Consider the following 12699-nt stretch of genomic DNA (forward strand, 5'->3'; position numbering starts at 1 on the left):
CTTTCTGGAATTGGGGCTGAGAATACCTAACTCCTAGGATACTTCAAAGGATTAAATGAGGCAATCAGTAAATTGCCCAACACCATTTCTGGCACAAAGTAGATACTTGGAAAACAATTCCTTCCCTTTCTTTCCCCAAATGTCAAGGTGCCAGCATTTCTTCCCTCAATGGCTTCCACTCCCAGTAGAGATGTTCATCTCACCGAGAGTTAGGAGGCATGGCAGTTGGGGAGGGGAAGTTGGGGATTTTCTGTGAGCTGTCAGGCACCATGCTAGACACTACACATTATTTCACTTATTAGGAAGAAACACACAGAAAATGGTGTGACTCAGACCTGCCCTGAGCTCTCCTGCCCTCAATGCAGTGGGCTACAGACACTCAGCCCCATGCTCTGTCCTTCACTGGATTTCTGTCTCTCAGAGCCTGGCCACAGAGGGGGACGTGATCCTTCTCCCTTCCTGGCTGTCTTTGCAGGCTAGCCCACATACCCCTTTTCAAAGAGTTTCACAGAGAGGCTTAGGAAGGAAGCCTTAGAAAAGAAGTGACAAAGTTTCAGAATCTTACAGGATTCTGTAGTTGTAGTCTGGATGCTGCTCTTTTTTAGCTTGTCCTGGGAAGCCCCTTGGCTTCTTGCCTGTTACTTCCATTCTCAGGGATGGGGGTCCCAGTCCCCTGCTTCCCCACTATGCTGCTTCCCCTGCTTTCTAGTGTTCAGGTTAGAATATTAGGGCCCTTAGAACCTTCCTAGGCATTCATTGCATTTTTGAGGCTCTCCAGCTTGCATGAAAAAGTCCCCTTGGGGAATTTCCTCAAATTAGGGTTTGGAAATTCTGCACCATAGTCATTCCTTCTAATGTTAGCTTTGGGTGGTGAAAAGAGCAAGGAATGGGAATTGAGAAACCTAAGCTCTAGTGCCATTGCAGCGCCAAACCCACTTGTTACATTTTGGCAAACCACTTGCCCTTTGTAGGCCTAAGTTTCCTCATCTGTGAAATGAGGGTCTGACAATGTTATTTATTTCCTTCTTAGTTAAAAGATACAAAAGTAAAGGATTTCTAGTATACTAGAGTGAGATTTGGGGGTAAGTGTCCTGTTTGCTCCTAAAATCAGTTCACATTACTTCTCCTATGGGTAAGGCTGAGGGAGTAACATACCTTCTTTCCCTCTTATCCATCAAAGACCTAGGACTCACTTTACCATTTAGCTCATGAACTTCTGTGAGCAGCACTGTCCTCCTCCATTTACCCACTCATTCTTACCTTTCCACTCATCTCTTCACTCCATCCTGTCCAGCACGCGTCTATTCATTCATCTATTCCTTCACATCTGCATCTTGTGTCTGTTAAAATTCTTTGTATTCATGGCCAGGCACAGTGGCTCATGCCTGTTATCCCAGGACTTTTGGAGGTTGAGGTGAGAGGATCGCTTCAGCCCAGAAGTTCAAAACCAGCCTGGGCAACATAGGGAGACCCTGTCCTGTCTCTACAAAAAATTTAAAAATTAACTGGGCATGGTGGCATACACCTGTGGTCCCAGCTACTCGGGAGGCTGAGGTAGAAGGATCACTTGGACCTGGGAGGTTGAAGCTGCAGTGAGCCATGATCACACCACTGCACCCCAGCCTGGATGACAGAGCAAGACCCTGTCTCAGGAAAAAAAAAAACAAACACATTATTTGTTCTTAAGTGGAGAAAACTTTTGTGGACTGGGAGTGTGGAAAAAACAGTCAACATGCATTTTTCCTGTTCTCTTACACCATAATAATACAGAAGACTTCTGTGACAAAATATGTAGGGGTTTCTTCCCACATACCAAGTAAGCAATTAGTTCTGCAGTGGACACAACCGGGTGTCCACCAGTTAATTCAACTGTGACACCATCTTCCTGGAAATAGCCTCAGAAACCACAGGTTGAGGAATCAGTTCCACAGAACTGCTCCCTCCTTCCCACCAGTCACGAGTCTGGGCTTCCAGAATGTCTGACCAGCTGGCTTCAAGTTGGGGTTACCATGACCCACCCTCTTCGGGGTTGATTAATTTGCTGGAGGAGCTCACGGAACTCATGGAAGCACTTACTTACATTTAAAAAGGATGCAAATATGGCTGGGCGCGGTGGCTCACGCTTGTAATCCCAGCACTTTGGGAGGCCGAGGTGGGCGGATCACGAGGTCAGGAGATCGAGACCACGGTGAAACCCCGTCTCTACTAAAAACACAAAAAAAATTAGCCGGGCGTGGTGGCGGGCGCCTGTAGTCCCAGCTACTCGGAGAGGCTGAGGCAGGAGAATGGCATGAACCCGGGAGGTGGAGCTTGCAGTGAGCCGAAATCATGCCACTGCACTCCAGCCTGGGAGACAGAGCGAGACTCCATCTCAAAAAAAAAAAAAAAAAAAAAAAGGATGCAAATAAATAGCCAGATGGAAATATACACAAGGCAAGATCTGGAGGCGCTTCTGTTCCTGTGGAGTTGGGGTGCACCACTCGCCCAACGTGTGGATGAGTTCTCCTTCACTGTCCCGTCAACCTCCATGCGTTCGGCTATCCGGAAGCTCTCTGAACCTTGTCTTCTTGGGCCTTTTATACACTCATTGGATAAGCATGACTAAAGCATGGACAACCATGTCGAAATGTGAGTGGGCCAAAAGGGTATGATTTAATACTAACAGACCGAGGGTGGGATCCAGCAGGGCCTGTCTGCTCAGATTCCTTTTGGCCTTTCTGTGCAGCATTCCTTCCTCCAGGGTATGGGGCAGGGCCCTCTCTGGAATGAGGGTCTTATGACCCACAATTAGATTAGAACCCTGCCTTGGGCAGATGAAAGGAGGGCAGGAGAGGTCAGAGAGAGAGAAATTCTGCTTCCTGAGGCCTGCTTCTAAGGCCTAAAGTGTCCCAACATTATAACAGATGACTGTAAAAGGGCTATGGGAGTTATAAGCCAGGAACTGTGGATGAAAACTTATATACATGTATTTATATATATATATATATATATATATATATATATATATACACACACACACACACACACACACACACACACATAATTATATCACACTAACTTAATCAGGAAAGTAATGTATTGGGGATAATGTTGAGTAGCTCATAGAATGGGTAGGATATTGGAGAACTTGGCTTGGAAAAATGACAAGTGAGAAACCAGAAACACTCTGGGTGTGTGGGCAGCAGGAACTACTTGGCAGTGCCATCAGGGTGCCACTGTTGATATAGATGTATTCCAGCTAATTTTCCTATCCTCATCTCACTCTACTAAGGATTCGCAGTCCTAGGAGAGGGAGTATGACCAGCTAATCTTGTGTCATGTGCTTGCTTCTTGGTTGGGAGAAGTTAGCATCCCTGATATGTCGTACAACTGAGACTGTATACCCTGGAAGGAAGAAGTAATTCATAAAAAGATGTCAAGGTGATTTTGAAGGGGGAATGGATGCTAGTAGAAAAATAAAAACAAAACAAGTAAACAAGTGAACCAATACTCAACTCACCAGTCACCCACCCACCCACTCATCCATCCATTCATCTGTTCACCTATTCATTCATCCTCTCATCCATATATCATCCATTCTCTCAGCCAATCAAGCAACACACCTTTATTGAGTACCCATCATGTTCCAGAGGCCATGCCAGGCACTTAGATACAGTAAAAGGACACCACTCAGAAACATCCCAAGAGTATCCTCACAAAGGATGCAGCTATGAAGCTGAAAGATACAGAGAAAGGAATGCATATACGTCCATGTAGTGGAGGGTTCAAAACAACATTGCTAGGGACATGGTGACTAATTCTGGATGTGGGCAGATAAGAGCTGGTTTTTATGAACATCTCATACTGCCAGGATATTGCTTAACATGGGGCAGAACATGGGACCAGGATTAAGCACCAGAAAACCTGGGTCGGCCTCTGGTCTCTGCTTCTCTAGAAAAGGCATATTTCCTTTTCCTTATCTGCTCAACAAGAAGAATGAATATAAGAATCTGTGTTTTGTCTAATTCAGAGAACTGTGGAGGTGAAATGAGTTAATGGATGTGAAGGCATTTTCCGATACAAAGAAAGATAATTATTTCACCACGGTGACTTCTGTTTCCTGAGTGGCTGGTAGCTCTGTGGCTAATGTGCTTTGACTTCTTTCACACCCTCGCTGCCCACTATCCGGTGGTAACTGTGCAGGGAACTGTTGTGTTTCAGTTCCTTAGGCTGGTCGATGAATGTCCAGGGTCATCACTGCTACCCGCCTCAGAGAAGTGGACACTTAAGGTCCTGTGGGCCCCAAGGAGGCTGGAAATAGTAGTTGTGTGAGTGTGTATGTGTGTGACTGGGGCTGGTTTCTTGTATGTGGGAATGAAATAACCAGGGGAAGTTCCGAACCATGTGGTAGGCTCAACTACTTCCAGCTCACAATAGGAAGGAGCTCCAACTTGTAGCCAAGTCAACACAGGAGACCACAGCTTGAGGTCAGAGGGTGAAGCATATACTGTCTACAGGAATTAGCCCTGAACCTACAGCGTTCCAGGTCACAACCCTGAGTGAGGCAAGTCGGCTCTCTGAGCCCCAGTTTTCTCATCTGTGAAACGGGTGGCTTGCCTGTAGGGAACAGGCTGTTGGTGGTGCTGGCTCATCTTCTTCACTTGTCCTAGGATGAATTTCTCCCTGTAATCCCAGCACTTTGGGAGGCCAAGGCGGGTGGATCACTTGAGGCCAGGAGTTCCAGACCAGCCTGGCCAGCATGGTGAAACCCTGTCTCTACTAAAAATACAAAAAATTAGCTGTGCATCGTGGTGCGTACCTGTAATGCCAACTACTTGGGAGGCTGAGGCAGGAGAATCACTTGAACCCAGGAAGTGGGGGTTGCAGTGAGCCAAGATGGTGCCACTGCACTCCAGCTTGGGCGACAGAGCAAGACTCCATCTCAAAAAAAAAGCACTCCCTTGACTGCCTTTTATTATTATCACTATTATTTTATATTATTATTATTATTATTATTTTGAGACAGAGTTTCACTCTTGTTTCCCAGTCTGGAGTGCAATGGCTCGATCTCGGCTCACTGCAACCTCCACCTCCTGGGTTCAAGCGATTCTCCTGCCTCAGCCTCCCAACTAGCTGGGATTACAGGCATGTGCCACCACACCCAGCTAATTTTTTCTATTTTTAGTAGAGACGGGGTTTCGCCATGTTGGCCAGGCTGAACTCTTGACCTCAGGTGATTCACCCACCTCTGCCTCCCAAAGTGCTGAGAGTACAGGCATGAGCTACTGCGCCCGGCTGTGCCTTTTATTATTGATGGGCTATACATTGCTACATCCTCTATAAAATTTGAAAAAATTTAAAAGTACATACTATATTTAATAAGCACTAGTATTCCTACTTCTAGGAATTTATCTTACAGATGTAGTCACCTATGTACAACTTGATCAGTACAAAATATTCATGGTTTGTAATAGTGAAGATTGAAGTTCATCAATAAGGGACTAATGAAATAATTCTGGCACTTCCATATAACAGAATGCCAGGCTGCTGCTAAAAAGAATGAGGAGGCCGGGCGCGGTGGCTCATGCCTGTAATCCCAGCACTTTGGGAGGCCAAGGTGGGCAGATCACGAGGTCAAGAGATCCATTCTGGCCAACATGGTGAAACCCTGTCTCTACTGAAAATACAAAAATTAGTTGGGCGTGGTGGCGCGTGCCTGTAATCCCAGCTACTTGGGAGGCTGAGGCAGGAGAATCGCTTGAACCCAGGAGGTGGAGGTTGCAGTGAGGCGATATCGTGCCACTGCACTCCAGCCTGGGTGACAGAGTGAGACTCAGTCTCAAAAAAAAGAAAAAAAAAAAAAGGGCAGTCTTCATACTTGCAGAAATGAATAATCCCTAAGACATACTAAGTGAAAGAAACAAGGAGGATAGAATGGCTTACATAGAATGCTACAATGTATGTGTGTTTAAGAAGAAGAGAGAGACTTATCTATGTTTGTAAATGCTTTTGGAGGCTGCATAAGAAATTGGCAACAATTCCCTTCTTGTTTGGAAGGTTAATGGGAGCCAGGCCTGGAGGACAGCGGTAGGAGGGAGACCTCCTTTTCCTTGTATGCCACTTTGTATCTTTAGAATTTTGTATCATGTGCATATTTGATCTATTTCTAATAAGTCATGTGGTAGGGGTTACCCAGGTATTGGAGGGAGAATTCCCATGGAGCTTCAGCCCATCTTAGAGCTTCTTTTACCCCCTCAGGCCAGTAAGAGATTCAGGCTCTCTCAGCAGAGGCTGAGGTGCATGACTCACCCAGTGGCTCATTCCTGCCCCAGCCCCCTCACCCAACCCCTCACCCCACCCTTTACCGCATCAGGGAAGTGGGCTTTTAGAATCATATTTTGACACCAAAAACAACCATATGTGCCCTCCCCCAAAAGAAGAAGAGTGTTATTTCATCATCTCCAGGGAAGGAGTGGTAGACATTATCTCCTCTGATGGAGGGTATTTCGTAGTGGAAACAGCAGTCTTTGGAGTTGTACAAACTTTGGTTCAAATTCCAGCCTCTGCTGCTTATGCTGTAAAAGCTCAAGAAACTGCTGTGTTCTTGCTGGGCTGTTTGCTCATCTATCAAATAGGCTGACTTTCTACTGAGCCCACGTGACTGGTAAAGACCAGATAAGGTCATTGCATATGATGCCTGGCACATGCTAGGTGCTCAGTAAATGGAAGTAGTTGTGCTCACAGTCACTGAGATCAGCTCAGCCTACTGGAGCCCTTTATCACAAAGGAAGGAGGAAACAGTAGTGGTTGGAATTGGACTCAGTTCAGCAAACACTGATGCCCTCTCTGGGCTTGGCCCCTTGCCCAGTAGAGGTAGAAAGGCACAGTGCCTCCTTGCCAGTGATGCACGTTGATCAGAACAGTCCGGGACAGCCTCAAGTTTGCAGCTGCCTCTCTGTAGCTCTGAGGTCTAGAGACAGTGTGGTCAGCCCAAAGGGGGCTGTTTCCAGGGCAGACTCAGCATTGGTGTTTGCAGTGGGGACTCTCTTGTCAGGGAACAGGCTGAGTTGGGAGTGAGAATCCTGGAGGTTGCTTTGTGAAGATGGTGTGTTGGACCAGTAGGGACCTTGGGAACAAGCTTCCCCAGCATCGAGGGCTCCTGTCTCCTGGCTTGTCCCTTCCACAGAGGCCCCTGCAGTACACTGGCCTTTCCTGCCACGTGGGAATTGGTTCTGAAGATGGGGTTTGCCTGTCAGCTGCAGACACGTATCTCTTTCTCACCTGATGGGCAGTGGCGGAGAGCATGGGCATTTAGAGTAAGCAGACTTGGGTCTGGGTTCTTGCTTGGCTGTTGATTCACACAGTGGCCATGCTCCCTAACTTTGCTAAGACTTAGTTTCTTTGTGAAATGGGTATAATAATATTACCTACTGCTTCATGTGAAGATTCAAAAGAATACCCCATTACAAAAATGTTTGGAGGCATTACACAACTGTTTTAGTAAAGCTGCTTAACATTGAGTTGGCTGATCTAAAATGAGGGCAAAATTTTTCTTAGGGAGGGAATTACTCTTAGGATTGGGGGAAAAATACCTTAATGGTCATGTGTGATTATAAAAAGGGAAATCCCTCCATTCCATCCCACCCCTACCTCATATTGCCTAGAGAGGGCTAACTCTTTCTGTGTAAGAAACAGGATTGGAAGTCATTCATGGTCAGTGTGAGAGATGGGGTAAGGATATGGGGTGGCGAGGGAGAAGAGGGGAGATGTGCAGGGCTCTAGAACACAGTGGGCCAGATCCTGGGAATAAAATCAGGCCAGGGAGAGATTAATTTATTCTGTCAGGGAATGGCCAGTGGTTTTTTAAGGCAGGGATTTTTATGGCTGGTATCCAAATTCAAGTTCTCACCTGAATTATTCTGTTCTACATTCAATACCTATCTTGAGTGCAAATCTCCAGTAAACATGTTACATCCAATAGCGTTACATCATGGTTATTTTGCGGGAATGAAGAAATGAGGGCCCTGACCCTCATGGAGTGAAGCAGTATGTGAAGAAATGGAGAATTCTGTGGAAGCTGGGAATCAGAGGAAGAGGTGCCATGATATAACAGGAGCCTTCAGTTCTTGGGGATGTAGATGGGGTGAGTCTTGACTACTTGCAGTATCTGAGATGGAGAATGGGAATGACTTTTTGGATATTCTGGTGAGGTTCTGATATTTAGCAGAGGCTGCCAAATGGGCAGTTTAAAAAGGATAGAGGACATACTGAGCAGCTCAGATCAGTGAGAACTGGGTGGGGCCCAGGCAGCAAGTGGCTGTGGGTTCTGGCCTCAGCAAGAGAACAGACCACAGGGTCTGCCAGCTGTAGCACTGGAGCATCAAGAGGGTCCCAGGGCAAGGTGAGATGAGCCATATGTCAACAAGTCAGCTGCAGTCAGCAGAATGAGAACCATGCCCCACCCCCAACAAGGACCATGAGGTCCTGCATCCTGAAGCCACCTTGGGAGGTAAGAAACAGTCCTGACAAGGAGTTTGAACTTCACACTGGCCATGAATATTTACCTGAAGTGAAACTGCTTCATTTCAGAGGAGTCCATTTTCCTTAATTACCCTTGTTTAAATGTTTCTTCCACCATTGGTGAGAGTGGTGCTCCAGTGTGAGCTCAGTTACTGAAAAATAGACAGCAACTCTTTTCTGCACGTCCAATTTGTAACATGTACATTTTTGACACTGCTACATGATTAATGATGAAGAACTACCCCCAGGGTCACATAAACACACAGTCCTCCAGCCATAAAACTTCCCTCTCATGTTGCAGACACACAGGCTGCTTTCTAGCCCCATCGCTGCAGACGCTCTAACCACCCGTTTGTCTCGTCAAAATCCTGTCAGTGCTTCTGAAAACAGGAGAGAACCACTGACAGCTCACACCCTCACTTTTCTGTCCTGCAGCTGCTTTTTGATTGCTCCAACCCCTTAAGAGGGCTTAATTTCCCTTCAGGGACCAGCCAGGATATGCTCAGAAAGTAGGACATGGAATTGTTTTGTTAAAAAAAAAAAAGAAAAAGTAGAAAAAAAGAAAAGAAATGGAAAACATAGAGACAGTCTGAGTCACAGTGAGGCAGGGCGTGACCTAGACAGACTGGGTATCAGGGTGGCTGGATTTTCTCTTTACTGTTCCGTAGAACGCGGCCTTTCCCATTCTGAAAGGTAAAAGATAATCTTAGCTAATGAGTCCCTCGAGCCTTGTTGGGAAGATTAAAGAATTGAATGGTATTTGGCATATTGTAAACTTTCTCTCTCATCCTCTATACTTTTGCTCTTTCTTTTTCTTTCTCCATCTCTTCCACTTTCTCCATCAGTGATAAGTTGAATGATAGTACCATTAAAAATCCCCGCTGTGGCCAGGCGCGGTGGCTCACGCCTGTAATCCCAGCACTTTGGGAGGCCGAGGCGGGTGGATCACCTGAGGTCAGGAGTTCGAGACCAGCCTGGCCAACATGGTGAGATCACTTCTCCACTAAAAATATAAAAGTTAGCTGGGCGTGGTGGCGGGCACCTGTAATCCCAGCTACTTGGGAGGCTGAGGCAGGAGAATCACTTGAACCTGAGAGGCAGAGGTTGCAGTGAGCCGAGGTCGCACCACTGCACTCCAGCCTGGGAGACAAAGTGAGACTCTGTCTCAAAAAAAAAAAAAGTCCCCCTGTGAGGAAATAGGAACTTTCCAGTTGGGAGGCCAGGCACATGGAAATAGGAGTTGTCATAACCCCACATTTTGGGCAGCCACGCCAAAAAGCAGTGTGGACTTTCTACCTCCTTCATCTCCTGTTCTTTACAAATCAGCTTCACCACTTACTAGCTGTCTAATTCTGGGCAGCTGGTTGATATTTCCAAGGCTGTTTTCTTATTGGAGATATGAGGATGACGCTATACACTACACAATGTGGCTATGATTAGGAATTGGCCTAAAATATGTAACATGGTACTTTGCAGATACTCCATAAATGTGGCTGTTTAAGCTAAAATGATGAAGCTCAACAGGTCAGGCCAACAACCTAGGAGTTGACTTTTCTTTCTTTCCCACCTTTCTTAGGTTGGGCTCCTCCAGAAGCCGAACCTGAGATGAGGATTTGAGTGCAAGTATTTTTTTTTCTTTTTTCTTTCTTTTCTTTTTTTTTTTGAGACAGAGTCTCACTGTTACCTAGGCTAGAGTGCAGTGGTGTGATCTCAGCTCACTGTAACCTCTGTCTCCTGGGTTCAAGCAATTCTTGTGCCTCAGCCTTCTGAGTAGCTGGGATTATAGGCATGCACAACCATGCCCGGCTAATTTTTGTATTTTTAGTAGAGACGGGGTTTTACCATGTTGGTCAGGCTGGTCTTGAACTCCCAGCCTCAGGTTATCCACCCGCCTCAGCCTCCCAAAGTGCTGGGATTACAGGCGTGAGCCACTGTGCCCGGCTGAGTGCGAGTAGTTTACTGAGAGGTGATCTCAGGAAGCTCCAGAAGGGAAATGGGGAAATGAGGTATACCTTATCTTATTTTAGCCTCAGATCAACCCTCTCAGGATATTGTTATTCTTCTTTATATTCTATAGATGAATTAAGTGGTGGTTTTAAACATGTCCACAATTTTATGATATTTGTGCCATCACGTGGTGGAAAGTATGTCCTCTGTTCTTGGATCTTTGCAACATTCTCAATAGATGGATCAGAATGACTCCCAACGCTAGATTAGAAAATGTTGCCCAGATGCTTGCTATTCTTTTTGAAATACTGGCTCAGGAAGCCTTTGAAATGTAGCTACCCTAAGACTGCCATGCTGGAGAGACCATGTGGAGAGAGACAGAGAGAGAGAGAGAATTAATGTCTGACTGTAACTACCTGAGAGACCCCACACCAGAACCTCCCGGCCAACCCTTTCCTGAATTCCTTATCCACAAAAAGTATAAGAGATAAGAAATGGTTATTGTTTTAAGCTTAAAGTTCTGGGGTGATTTTTCTGTACAGAAGTCGATTACTGGAACATGATCTTGATGGGGTATGGAGCATGCTACCTCAAAATGTGGCACCTTGGCCTACTGAGTATTTTAAGCTGAAAGAAACTGAGAAAATTACAGAAACAGGGAAGTCACTCTCTGACCTCCTCCCACCTTTCTCCCTTGAAGCAGGCCATAAAAGAATTCTCACCTACCTCTTCTGAAAATAGATCATAAGATCCTCATTCCAGAGAGGTCCTCCCCAACCCTGGAGGCCAAGAAGAATCTGAGCAAACAGGCCTTGATAAGTCTTCCCCTCCCTCAGTTTATTACCATTAGAATATACCCTTTTGTCTTCTAATCATACTTCTGCATGACTGTACATAAAAGTAGTTTTTCTTTAGTATTTGGATTTTCATTTCTGAAGTCTCTCGTTTTATGTAAAACCATAAATAAATTTGTATGCTTTCTCTTGTTAATCTGTCTTGTTATAGGGGCCTCAGCCATGAAACTCACGATGGGTGAGAAAAAGATATTACTTTTCCTCCCCTACAATTTGTGCCCAGATTTTTCTGACTGCAAAGATCTCCTTCAGTAGCTCCTTATTTATTTATCTATTTATTATTTTTATGTTTTGTGGCAGGGCCTCGCTTATAGCCCAGGCTGGAGTACAGTGGTGCAATCACAGTTCACTGTAGCCTCAACCTCCTGGGCCCGAGTGGTCTTCCCACCTCAACTTCCTGAGTAATTGGGACTACAGGCATGCGACACCATACCCAGCTAATTTTTGTAATTTTTATAGACACAAGGTTTCATCATATTGCCCAGACTGGTCTCAAACTCCTGGGCTCAAGCCGCCTGCCCACCTCAGCCTCCCAAAGTACTGGGATTACAGATGTGAGCCACCACACCTGGCCAATAACTCGTTATTTCATAAAAAATAAAATGCAGACTCCTTTGTATGGCATTCCAGTGTTGACAATTTGGCCCCAGACTACTTTCCAACCCAAACCCCAGCCATCCCAGCCTGTGACTTCATTGTGAAACGATAGAGGGGAGCAAAAAAGCATCAGCTTTGAAGACAGTGTGGTATAGTAGAGGAGAAGAAGTAGTTATCTTTTCCTCGCCCATTGTTTCATGGATGACACCCTTATAACAAAAGACAGATTAACAAGAATAAAGCATAACAAATTTATTTAATTTTAAAAATCAAAGTCTTGCATGACACTGGAACCTTCAGAAATGACACAAATACCCAGGGGAAAACTGCTGTTTTTTATGCTTAGGTTTGATGAAGAATGGGCTGTAAACCAAAATTAAACTTTGAAGCCCTTCAGCCATCTGAATGGGCACCTCCTCTAGGCCAAGGGCATTCTAAAGTTAACCTGAAAAACTAGTTCAGGTCATGATCAGAAGGGGGGAGTCAGACACGCCTTGTTACCATTAACATCAAAAAGATCTTAAGACTGATAGAACAGACTCTTTAAGTCTGATAAGAAACATTTAAAATCTACTGTCTCTGAAGCCTGATACCTGTAGGCTTCATCTGCATGATAACAACTTGGTCTCCACAACCCCTTATGGTAACTTAGACATTCCTTTCTAATGATTCCAGGTTTTTAAGTAATAACTCAGCCAATTGCCAGTCAGAAAATCTTTGAATCCACCTATCTGGCCCGCCATCAAAAAAAAAATAAGTCTTTAGTTATTCAAATAGTTGTTTTCCTCTATGTATTGTGTCA

Source organism: Hylobates moloch, unplaced genomic scaffold (genome assembly GCF_009828535.3).
Source record: "Hylobates moloch isolate HMO894 unplaced genomic scaffold, HMol_V3 SCAFFOLD_10, whole genome shotgun sequence".
Taxonomy (NCBI): Eukaryota; Metazoa; Chordata; class Mammalia; order Primates; family Hylobatidae; genus Hylobates; species Hylobates moloch.